This window comes from Cygnus atratus, chromosome 3, assembly GCF_013377495.2.
Source record: "Cygnus atratus isolate AKBS03 ecotype Queensland, Australia chromosome 3, CAtr_DNAZoo_HiC_assembly, whole genome shotgun sequence".
NCBI classification, from domain to species: Eukaryota; Metazoa; Chordata; class Aves; order Anseriformes; family Anatidae; genus Cygnus; species Cygnus atratus.
The window spans coordinates 87760622-87773390 of record NC_066364.1 but is presented as its reverse complement, the minus strand read 5'-3'; the positions used below and the strand labels follow the sequence as shown (position 1 = coordinate 87773390).

General features: G+C 51.2%; 1 long non-coding RNA gene across 1 annotated transcript; it reads left to right on the top strand.

The window, feature by feature from the left end:
• Nucleotides 1-2067: 2067 nt before the first annotated feature.
• On the top strand, nucleotides 2068-4691 carry LOC118254075 (uncharacterized). The gene is made up of 3 exons (XR_004780584.2): nucleotides 2068-2321; nucleotides 2477-2561; nucleotides 4343-4691. It is a non-coding gene; the product is annotated as an uncharacterized LOC118254075 (long non-coding RNA).
• Nucleotides 4692-12769: the final 8078 nt, after the last annotated feature.

Genomic DNA, 12769 nt, shown 5'->3' with positions numbered 1-12769 from the left:
AGGGCGTTAAACCCTCTGCTACGCTCAGCAGCCAGATTCAGCCCCACTCCGTCACGCACCTGGGCGCCCATCCACCATGCAGACAACCGTTGACGCCAAAGCTTTCAGGCTACAAACGCTCCTGGCACATCCTCTGGCCCAAGCCTGAGAGGTCGTGGTGGCAGGCAGATGTTCCAGCAGGCCCTTTTGCAAAGTGATAACAGAAACGCTGCCATCGGTTCACCCCAACCCCAGACTGAGCCATCCTTGCCTCCTTCCACCTCTTTTTTTAATTCCTCTCTCTTCTCCTGGGGTCCTCTTCCCTCACTTGTCACTACCTGGGTCAGGATGCTCGGGGTGGACCTGGATCTCCTAATGCCAAAACACACCATTCAGGTCAATCCCTGGGCCCCACCATCAGCAGTTTGGGTCCCACTCAGGATTTTGTTCTCCCTAGTGGCTTATACAGCCACAGCACCCTCAGAAGTCCACAGCTCAGCAAAGCAGGAGATGCAGGAGCTGACCTGGGATATGTCTCTTGCTGTACTCTGACATAGGTTTTTTGAGCTTGGGTGCCACAGTTTTGGAGCCAGGTGCTTCAAAGCTTCCCTTGATCTCCGTAGGCTTCATTGTTCCTACTACGCAATTTGTCTGCCATCGTTTCACTACGGCAGGACCCAGGCTCAGCTCTTGTTCCCCAGCAGCAGACCTGAGCTGACAAGGTACCCCAGTGCTCAGAGAGAAGCAAGTTAGTTCCAGTAGCAGTACAGATGCCATATGTCTCTGTGGCGCTGACTTGCAGTGCCCCGCAGCTGGAGGTCCACTCTGGACCTGCTACTCAGGTTCTCAGACACCCTGGAGCTTTTTGGAGCTCCCACAGCTCCCAAACACTCAGCATACAGGGACCTGTGTTGGTCAAGGAGAGAGGACAGAAATGTAGCAGCCTCAGCCACCGTATTACATCCCAGCAACACCCTGCAGCCTCCTAGCTACTCCACCTGAAAAATGGGTTTCCACCAGAGCTTGGAAGAACATGGCTGGAGGTTCTTCTTCTCCAGTGCCCCCATCAGACACGACAGGAGATCAGAGATTTCCCCCTTGCTGTCTGGCCCTCAAGCAAAGTGTGCGAGTGCAAAAGGGGTGAGGTATGAAGGCGCAAAGGACACCTCTGCTGACCCCGCAGCCGGGCCACCACCCTTCTTTGGGTGGGCCCTTGAAGAAAGGACACAGCAGCGAAGCATGCAGTTTCTTGTCTGCGCTTCAGATCATTGCGGGCCCTCTCTGGAGCCCACCAGCAAAGACGCGGGCATGTTGCAAGTGTGCCCCAGAGCAGCACATCTGTGACCCAGCTGTGCAGAGCTGGCAGCCCAGGCCACATCCCGAGCATCCCAAAAGGAAAGGAATTCCCCGGCCCATGTGTGCCGCACAGGCTACCCCTCCGGCTCCGAGCGAGGACCTGGTGCTTCCCTCCCAGCCTTTGAGGTGGGAGGTGGTTGGTCCCCTGCGGAGCATCCCAAGGCCCCTCAGCAGGGCTTTGTGCCCAGATGCCACCCCACGGGAGTATCTGGTGAGGAGCGACATGGTGGCAAGGCCTTGCCTGTTTTCTGGTCACCAGCAGCTGACCCACTGCCTTGTCATGGTGCCCCAGACAGACTGACCTCTGATGAGAGCTCCCCCCGCAACATCCACCAGGATTAATTCCTTCCCTCTTAGAAGAAATGTCTCACTAGGCAACAAGATTTCCCCTGTTTCCTCAGTACCTGGGGTTCAGGACTTCGATTGCCCAATGCTTGTCTGATGGGCTTGAAAGGAGGGGGAGGGAGGCTGAGCCAGTATCCTCAGAACTGATGATTATCATCCCAAAACGACCTCAAAGATGTCATGAAGGCCTGCTACCCGAGTCATTCCCTGTTCAGCTCAATGTAGTCATACCATAAACATCCCAACCATCAATGCAGCAACATCACCCGCCGAATATCCCAATTGGTTGCTCACATACGCTACTCAAGTATTACTAGGGAGAATTTACATCTTCATCACATCATCAGAGTGGGATTGTATTTTTCCAGTCTCTTGTGAGTCAGTGGTGAGCAAGTGGGACGTGTGGCCAGTGTCCGGTGGTGGTGCTCCACGCATACGCATGTCTGGGGGAGTAATCAGCTGCACGGCCACAATCTAACCTCAGCCTTCCTCTGCGGTCCCACACTCAACCTGGAAGCCAGAGACCCAGGGCAGAGCCCGGCTTCACTGACCCCAGGTGGAGGAGAGCTCTGGTTTGAAGGCAGTGCTGGGGAGAGGGACTCTGATGCACAACACGTGCCTTAGAGAGAGGGCGAATGATGGTGAGATGATGGGAGAGTGGGAAGGGTGCTGTTCCCAAGGCCCAGCACGGCAGAAACAACATCCACAAAAATTTCTGCTTTATTTGTATAAGACCTTGTCTCTTTCCTTTACCTTTCTATACCCCCGTCTCTATCTCTCTCTCTCTCTCTGACAGCACTCCGACCTGTACTCCCAAGAAGGAGGCGACGATAACAGCAGAGCTGGATAATATCACTGCTCCGATGCTCAGAAAGCCTTTGGTATGTTTGCTAAGAGCTGTCTTGGCACAGCCACAGCCCAGGCTCAGTCAGGCTGAGACACGGGGGAGGTTTCCTGCCTCCCAGAGCTCCGACACGGAGGACTGGGATCCTCCAGCCTCTGCGAGGTGTGAGCATCTCACCCTCCACAGATAACCTCCAGGGGCGAGACAGGGTGCAGTGCCCAAACCTGTAAACAGCCCACATCCATTTGAAAAAAATCCCCTAATGAATCCTCCCTAACAGCATGAGTTGAGGATATCTGTGCTTCCATATTAACGCTAAGGCCTCTTGGCAAAGCCAGGCTGGGCTGGCAAAACTTGCTTGGTTATTATGGCTGTTATTAGGGACCTCTGGTTTGAGGGTTTCACACTGTTGCCTTGTCTTTCAGCAGCTCCTTATGACACAAACATAAAAGCAGACAGCAGCTCAACCTCTGCTCTCTGCAGAGGAACCAGGAGCGAGTGTTTGCAGGCTGCTTTTCGAGAAGAGGAGTCTCCTACAGCCCTCCCCTTCGCTCATAGCCAAGGAAAGTGCTTGCTGGCCCCAGCTGTCTTTCCACCCCAGCCATCTCGCCAGCTGTTGGCCATTAGCAGGACCGTCACGAACTGGGGCTGGCCTCTGGGAGCAGCCTCCGTGCGCTGTCAGTGGGACGTGGTCATGAGCAAGGGTGTGCGTGTGCAAGCCAGCATGCGTGCTTGCAAGTGTGTCCCCGAGGGCCGCCGTAACACAGCCGCTCCTTTGGCCCCACGCCAGAGGTGAAACGTCTCTCTCACACACGCACGCTCTCGGCTTTTTGCTCACCCTTTCCCCCTTGGTGCTTCGCAAAGCCCCTGGCTCAGCTGACTCAACAGCTGAGCTCTCTGGAAGCACGGGGCTGGAGGTCTCCCTCCTCCTCCTCACGTCGAGCACACGCCACCTTCCCTGAACGTGGGGGCTCCGGGTCCTGACTCCGCTTCCTCATGTCTGCAGTCCTTATTCATTTCACTTTCTCTTGTCAGCCTCAAAGGCACGGGAAGTCCAGCTCTCTGATTCATCTGCCCTGGGTCCTGAGGAAAATGAATCCTCAGCTTTCCTTTTCTGAGGATGGAGTGGGATCTGTTTACTCAGGGATGTAATTAAGTCATTTTTTTCCCATTTATGCCAAAAGCGGAAAACCATTTCAAAGGGAAAGGAGTGGGTTCAGATTTGGCCTCAGACAAAAGCTGAATGAGCTCAGATCAGAATCAAAGTCAAACAAAGCTTCTGGGTGGTTTGTCCAGAAGACTGATAAGTCCTGACCCATGTCCTCTGCCACCACAATCAGAAAAGGACTCTCTGTTATGGATAGGGCTACAGCCCTATCTTCTCAACTTCTCAACTCCTCTTCTGTCCACCCAACCTCACCCCTTCCCCTGCTATGACAAGATTTCAGCAGTCCCAGGGCCTGCTTTATCCATTAGGTCAATTCCTCTCCCAGAGCTGGGAGAGGAGCCCTGGAGTCCTGCTCCAGTCCTTTGGCATCACTCTTTGGAAGAGCTCTTGTCCCACCCACTGAACCCAGCGGGAACTGTGGAGGTGCCTAGGGACAAAGCAAAAAGCAGGATGAGCCTCATTCACATTGTCTCCTAAAAGCAAGGACACAGGATCATGCCCAGCTAAATGCCAAGTGGGTCTGAGGCCAGGTACATCTCAGAAGGATGCCTTTGACCAAAACTGAATCTACAGTAAGATTGCCTCTAATGTGTGTGGTTCAGTGTTGGTTGTTGTTGTTGTTGAGTTTTGGTTGTTTTTTTTTTCCTCAGAGCTTTGTCTGCTCTCAGGTTTTCACCATTTGGCACCAAGATATTGCAGCACAGCTCCCCAGTAGATGCAGCCAGAGGGCATCAGGCACTGTGTGACTGCTTGGAAGAAGAGGAGATGCTCCTTGCCTGCCCTACCACAGCGCCCACAGCGACTGCAGTTCCCACTGCTCAGCTGTGAGGAGCAGCATCTGGGAGGTAGCGGGTAAAGACCGGTGGCTGATACCTTCAGCATTTCAATAAGTATCTTGGCCACAGAGGGTCAGTGGTCCTAGGGGTGGCCCCAGCTCCCACATGGAGTTCTGCTTGAAAAAGAAAAAAATTAAAATTAAAAAACAGGAGAGAGTGCAGAGCCGTGGATATTGTATTTATGAAAACCTATGTTGCTAAGCAGACGTGCTGCTGGGATTCACACCAGTTGAAGTCTCCTTCAGTCCCCCTTGGCTGTGGTCCCAGATATAATGACTTGTACTCAAGAAGCTGAAAGTCATGACTGCAAGGGTCTGGCTGCCAGATCCACATCCAACAGAACTGGAGGGGAGGGGGGCAATCCATGGTCGTGTAATCCCCCAGGACTGGAAATGTCATCATTGACTTCACTGGGTGCATTTCACTGCTCTCCAGAACCCCATAGAGCGACTCACTGACATCATTCCTACGGCCGGGCTTGGCAGAGGTGGTGGGGATGAGGCCCACAATGGCCAGCAGGCCGGGGATGGTCTGCATGGTTTCCATATGTTAGTTCTTTCACAGGACTCCATCTTTGCTGCCTAAAAGCCTCAAGTGCCCTCTTTAGCTCACCGGTGCAACAACCATGACTGCTGCTGTGCACGCAATTTCAACAGATCTGCAACAAGACACCCTGGCTAATGGGGGCAAACACCTGGAAATCCTTTAGCAGCTTCTGCTAAAGGCAGAGAAATTAAATGAGCCCCCCACCTACAGCCCTTCCTTTTTTTTTGATTTGGCTATTAAATGTAAAGTTTTCCCTGCTGCTGGAAGACTTTCAAAGAGCCACGGCAGGATTTTGGACTGGAGACACATCTGTGCTTCTCCAAAGGTGCCAGGACAGTGGGCAAGGGGGACGTCCAGGCACATGCCAAGAGATGGGCAGAGGGGAAGGGGAGAGGAGGAGGGACAACTGGAGAAGCACCACAGCAGAAGGCCACTCCAAAAACAATTGGCAAAGAAAGAATAAAGGTTGTCTTTGTTAATTAACATAATTACACCCTAGTTGTTGCAGTCCACAGGATCTATAAAGCAGACTGTGTGTCACCAGAAGCATCTTCCCAGTAACACTTCTTTTCAAAAAGAAAGGTAGAAGAGCACAGATTTGACCTTCTCTGGAGCAAAATGCAAACGACTCTGTTCTCCACAAAATGAGACTGAGTCTGCATCTCAGCACTGCAAAGGCAGAGAAAAACAAAGGCTGTAAGTAATGCAACATGAAGAATAAACATAACTTGTTCTAATGAGCTAGAGAACTAGCTCCTCAGATAGACTAATGAATTAATGTATGTGCACACTGTCACACAGCAAGATGACTTTGAAAAGAAGGGAGATCTCACTGCCATTTTGAAAATGAAACGGTGATGTCTTCTGCGCACAGTCTTGGTCATGAGCCTATGATCAGGGTTTTATTTCTCATGAAAAATACTACTGGACCGCTCACTGATGAAGGGAAAGATCCCAGTTCTGTTATCTCAGATGGAAGACAGCACTTCCTACAGCCAAGTTTCTCCTGGCAATAACGTGCCATTGGGTTCAGCAAGGGAAAGTGACAAACCTTGACTCATCAGGACTTTCTGCTTCACTCTGCAGTGACTCAAAAGATATCATTCTAACATCTATTACCTTCTTCACCTTATTTTTCTTATTAGTTATGGTTAGTCAGGCAGAAAATGTTACATAGTCTGATTTCTGTTACCTGGTGTGCCAAACTAAGACTCTCTTCCAACTTTTCACTTGCACATACTGGTAGACAAAATGCTTACTGATTACTTTGTGGTGGTGCATTTTCTGTCTCTGAGATTCAGCTGATGCAAGATGATTTCTAGTGCAGATTTTGTTCTGGGAAGAAGACTGACATGTCTGTACTAGATCTGATCTGATCTGGTAGTAAGTAAAAAAAAAAAGTAAGCTTTTTGCCCCTGATTGAAAAAAAAAAAAATCAATTTACTGTAAGTGAACCTTTCTGTGGGAAATTACCAATGCTATCAGATCACAGAGATCAAAGTTAGGTACTCAAGAGAGATGTGGGAGACCCAGATTCAAAGTCTACATCAAATGCAGACTGGTTCGTTACATTGCCATGGTTCTTCTGACAGGACAAGACCTGTGTTCAAATCCCTCTCCTAAAGCATAATGAATCACTCACAAAACATGAAATAGCTCTCCTGGGCAGAGGGAGAGCAACTCCATACAGAAACATGCAGGATGGGGAAAATGTCCAGGATGCCAGAGACTGAGCCCTTGGTCCCTGCTACAAGCCAAGCAAATATTTGAACTCTTGCTTACAGCATCATCAAAATGCTCTGTGCCATGTTACCCACAGTGGCTCTGGGCAGCCGCTGTGCTCAGTATTGCTGCAGCTCTCCTTGCCTGGCACATCTGACCTGAGGCACCGCTTGCACTTGGGAGGATCAGTGAGGACAGCTGGACTTCTCCCAGAGCACAAATCCAGTTGTTAAAGAGCTGAAGCAAAGCTCTGGATGCCTGCAATGACCAGCCCAGTGCCATTACAAGGGTAGTTAAGTCTGATCTCAGGAGATGTTGGCTAGGCAGCTGATGAGTCACCTCACTGATAAGAAAACAGCAGGACCTAAATCTCCAAAGTTCCCACTGGCACCCCCAAAAAATAGGTGTGATTTCAGGTGTTTCAGGCTGCTGGAAGCACTAGTATGAGTGGTTTAGGCCCATCCAAGTGCAAGCAACTGTCAGACAAGAGGGATCTCACCCCTCCCTTCCCTCAGTCTTGGCCATGAGTTTCCAGCACCTCCATCCATCCAACACTCATGACCAACACCGGCCTCCCCATCCAGCTGCTAGCACATCTGTGGTTGTTTGCATGGTCATTTATCACCCAGATCCACGAGCATCCCAACCCACTAAGGGCAGCACCATTGCTGCTGCCAAAACAAGGGAAGGGTCAAGGTCACCACTGGGGTGAGGGGTGAGCAAAGGCTTTGCCTGCCCATTTCGTGGCTGTCCACAGTCAGATCTGCTTCCCACAAGCTTAGCCCAGCCTTCTCCACACGCTAGGAATGTTCTCCTCGACAGTCTCTGTAAACAGCACCCAAGATGTGTCATCTGGTGGGACCAGGCAAGTATTTACTTCTTCCTCCCTCAACGCCCCCTTGCCTAAGCATAGCCCTAAAAAAACGGCACATCCAGGAAGACTGCAAAATAAGACAGACTGAAACAAATAAAAGCCACGCTCCACACCCACTCCTCCTCAGTGGGAAGTACGTGGTCCACAAGCCACATCCTGGCCGTTCAGCCCTCAGCCCTCCTTATCAGAAGCACAGTCCCACTGCAAACCAGACTCCACCACCACCAATAGCTCTGACTCCCAGCCAGCAACAACTGCCCTACAGGCCAGGAACTGCATAACCTCTGGGTTTCCCCAGACTGTCAAAAGGAAGCACTGGCAAGGGGGCCCAGACCTCGTGTCCCGATTTTCTCCCAAGCCACGCCTGGTGGGGCCCTCTCCTCCGACACGTAAGGGGCTGCCTTTGGAGCTGGGCACCACCTGTGGGGTCATTTTGCAAGGGTGTACCTCACTCAAAGTCATGCAATAGCCATCCTGTGGGAAACCTGGCTCCCAGGAGAGCTTTGCAAACTACTCCCAGGTGCTTTCTGGAGGAAGCAATTCCCAGTTGCTAGCTTGTCACCCCAGGCTAAGGAGGGCACACCTTCCCAGCGCTCCTCCTGCTCTTCCCCCCTGTTCCCAGGTGCTGGCCCTCGGCCAGCCGAGGAGCAAGAGAAGGTGCCCGCACCTCTCGCTGCCCTGCTTGGAGGCAGCAGCTCCAGCACTGCAGGACCAAGCCGTCCTGACTGCAGAAAGGCTCTGCCGAGGCTGCTGCCCCCGTCTCTGCCCTCCCAGCTGGCCCCATCCCGCTCCAAAAGCCCTGCTGGCAGAGTGCCTCCTGGCTCCCGAGAAAGCATCCCCTCAGGGGCTGCTCCTAATTGGTGGTTTCCTCCTCTCTCTCTCATGTTGCTGCGTTTTGCTCCCTTGCTCATATTTTATAAGGCTGGTTTATAATACCAGCCGCGGAGGCTGCCAGATCCCATTCTACCTTCAGACTTCCACCACAGGGGGAAGAAGTCCCATCTGCAAACCAGGGAATAGCTGGGGCTGTGTGCCTGGGTGCAGGCAGGGCCAGCGGGCCCATCCAGAGGCCTGTAAAGACTCCCAGCTTTGAGCCTTCAGATCTTCAACATTTTGGAAAGTACCTAAATTACTTCACGATCTTAGAGGTCTTTTCCAACCTAAATGATTTTTTATTCTAAATATCACAATGATGGGCACAGTATCCCAAAGAAGACAACCAGGGAATGGTTTCCAATGTGCACTCCTGAGCTCTGCTAAGCCATGGCATAGCATATGTGTCGAGCAGGCAAGGTGTCCGCAGACTGTAAGCAAGCTGAATATTACCCTCCCATGACCAGTACATCCTCCTGCAGCTGGGGCTTACCTGCCGAGACAACCTGAAAACACCAGTGCCTGAAATGCAGGTTTATTGCTGTACGCCCCAGCTGCTGAGGAAGGAGTGACTGGACACAAGTAATTTGCCAGGACATGGCAAATTCACAGAAGCCTTCTGCCTCCTTCACTGGGCCAGGCACAGAAAGCAGGGGCTGGGAGCTGATGCACCTTGCTCCCCTCACTCATCCATTTGCGTGTCACACTGGCAATCTGCACCAGGAATCACCTTTCTCCTCACCCCGACGGCGAGCCCTGACTCTGGCAGGGCTGTAAGTGCAGCAGAGCTCGTGCACACCCCCGCTTGTCCGAACAGGCGGACTCTGTGCCCAGGGAGCAGGCCACGATAGAGACACATGGCCTTGGCTGATCAAAGCCACAGGCAATCCTCTGGGAGGAAGCCCTGGCTGAACTCTGCGGCAGCAGCTGCAGTCCCCATCCCCGCAGGCAGACTGTGGCGAGGAGGAAGCTGAAAAGGCCCCGTGTCAGCACAGACAAAACCTTCCTCCCTCCTTCCAACAGACTGGCCCAGCTCCTCACCTCCAAACCCCCACCAGCCCCTGGGCCTGAGCAAATCCGCGAGTTACCAAACCTCACCCGTCCCTGCGCTTGGGCCCGAAGTGGGGAGCCATCCCTCCTCCCTGCTCCCACCCTCGCCCTCGCCACAGGCCCATGGCTGCTTGGAGAGGTTTCTGCTCTCCGAGGAGCCCACACACGCTGTGACTACTGAACCCCACACGTGGCTGGCAAGCCATGCGGGGCTGTTTGTGCTCCCGCTCCACTTTGCAGAACTGGCCAACATACCGTGAATTACAAGTGTCAGATATCACAGGCAAATCTCCAGCTGGGTTTTCCATTCAGTGGGGAGCTATTGGTTCAACAAACAGCAGCAAGTGCCTCCCGAGTGTAAGAAAGAGGGGTGACTGTCAGAGAAGGGTCAGGGCTTGATCCCCTGCATCCATCCCTCCTCCTCGCTCGCTTGTGAGCTGAGGATGGGTTGCTCTGAAGTGCACCGCCTGCATATTCAGGCGGTCTATCTCGCATCTCTGATCCTTTGATCCTATTTGCATACAAATGTCCTCGGAGATAAGGAGCAAAGGAAGGAGACAGAGGCAGGATTGTTTCTAGAGAGAATGGTGTGCTCTCTGCTTTCCCATGAAGAATCGGGAGGGCCGAGTCCCTTCCAAGCCACCGGCCTGACTGTGCTCTGGGGCCAAGCCCCACCACCAAGCCCGGGCACCGGGGCACCACAGCTCCCAGTTCACAGGGAACCTCCGACCCCATTGTGAGGAGGTTCACAACACTGTGAGCTGCAGAGCATTAGAGCTGCCAAGAGGGGTGAGGGTATATTTCAGTGTGTATTATTACAAATCGCTGTACGCATTGCAGCAGAGCATAGAGGTTCCGGCTGAATTCACAGTTTGCAGGCACAACACGCACACAGAGCTTGTAGTCTAGAGGGGCAGATGCTGCTGCAAAAGGTCACAGCAAGGAACAGACCAGAGGCTGTCTCAGTCCCAGCTGAGTGCCTCAGCTATCAGGTAACACAGTTGATTACATACAGGGAGGGAAAAACACTGGAGAGAAGTGGGGTCTGTACAAGAAAGCAGGTAAAGTACATGGGAGCCTCAAGTAAGGAGTTTCATCTGCACAAATCCCCAGCAACACACATTACTATAACCAGAAGGCAACCTGACGCAAGCACGCAAAATATCCATAGAAGGAAAGACAACTGGTTGTTGCTGTTGCCCTTGAACACACAAGGATAAACAGATATTCAATAAGATGAAGAAGCAACCAGTTCAAACTTCATCAAAGTAAATAATTTCCTTCACATCACATGCAATTGGACTAAGCCACCCTTAACACAAGAAGCTGGGGAGGCCAAGCCTTACGAAAAAAACCTGTAGAATGATGTGGATGTGAAGGAAAAAAATACTAATAACAATAGCTAACAGTACTTTTGGAAAAGAAGTTCAGTTTTGTATTCCTGGTCCCAATCCCATCTCTAATGGGTAGGAACCAGAAAGCGATCTCAAGTGTGCGGAACAGATTATGTTACATCTGCCTACTGCAAAGTTCTTGCACCTTCCCCTGAAGCATCTGGCAAAGGCATCAGAGACAGCATCAGAGCATCAGCACACCAGAGACAGGTTCCTGGAATAAATGGATTTTGGGGCTCATCCAGTTTGGCCATTCCAAGGCTCCAGAGTTTCCAGGGTCACGATTGCAATCTCTGAATTTGTGTATACAAAGTCTTGTCAGACACCAGTGAAGTAAAGCCATTTGAAGTAGCACTGTGCTTGTGATGGGTTGTGGATCTCATTATACTGTTGCTGTTTTTCCTTAAAGCTCCAGATCCTGATGACAGATGATTAGGTGAAAACACGTTTTCTACATAAGACAAGTTTCTAGTCCTCTTCATTGTGGGGAAAACTAAAAAACGTGATTCAAAGGCAACTTTAAGACTCAGAAACCAAGAGGCAAGGAGAGAAAATGCAGCATATGTTCTTTTATAAAAGCTTATAATTTTAAAGTTAACATAAATTTTCATGGTCCAGTTTGAGATATCTGAAACCCTGGGGCTTAGAATACTGAATTTAAGGCAATATGAACTTCTTTGAGCTGCCTCATATCTCAGTTCTTGCTAGCTTCTCTCAGTCACAGGGTTTCTGCTCGGCAGCTCCTCAGAAACCCTTTTCTGTGGGGTCTGTTTTCCCCCATGGTGCTGGCTTTCTGGATTTCATCAGACATCTCATTCAAGTCACTGTTTTTTTCTAAAGCTCTGGCTTTCCAACTCACGCAATTATGCGAAAACATGCATCTTATAAGGGAAAGTTCCTACTCTTCAGAGCTGCCAGAAAAAGCTAGCAATGGAGCGTGAACGTAACCCCAAAGCCCAGTATTCCAGGCCTGAGGAAAACACCGCTATCTTCTTCTATCTTCTTATGCTATTGAGGCATTTATGATTTGATAGATTTGGTTATTGGGTCATGCACCTGAACTCCTGAGGGCAACATTGCTCTCCACACCCCTTCATTTTGAGCAGGTCTCCCTTGACTCCAGCTTGCTCCTATGCCTTCCCAGCTTTTCACCGCTTCCTTTCTGACGGCTAAGAAGGACTCTGCAGTAGTCTGGATCCCAGATTGAAAAAAAAAAAGACTTTGATGTTCAGTTCCTGCCCTCAAAAACTGGAGCTTTGGCAGGGTTGTCTCCGGCTCAGACACTAATGGCATGTCCTCAGCGTGGCCTGGGCTTTGGCCCAGCAAATGTCACCGTGGTGCTTGGTTTCCCTCCTCCCTCAGCTTGGCCCTGCTGCCCTTCTCCTCCCTTGTCCTAAGGCACAGTAGGGACAGAAAGCAGTTCCCTTCTTCCCCCTCCGCTCCATTCCTGACTCCCAAATCAGATGGGTGGGGGTGACTAGGAGGTGACTCCTAGTCAACCTGGCAAAGGTGACGATCGGTTTCCTAGTGGTGTGGGATTTTGCCTCTTGTTTCTACAGCACAACACCCCATTGAGCCTTTCGGAGTGCCAAAGGCTTCCCAACTGAAGTCGGAAGGATTTGGACCTGAAGGTGAGGGCATTAACAGTTTGCATGGGAAGAAAGTTAGTGCTCAAACCCAGGCTCGGACCCAGCTTTAGCATACAATGTGAACATATCCACATACATCATATTTATTGTTCTGTGGCCGACATCTGATGGCAGCACCCAGAAGGTGAACATA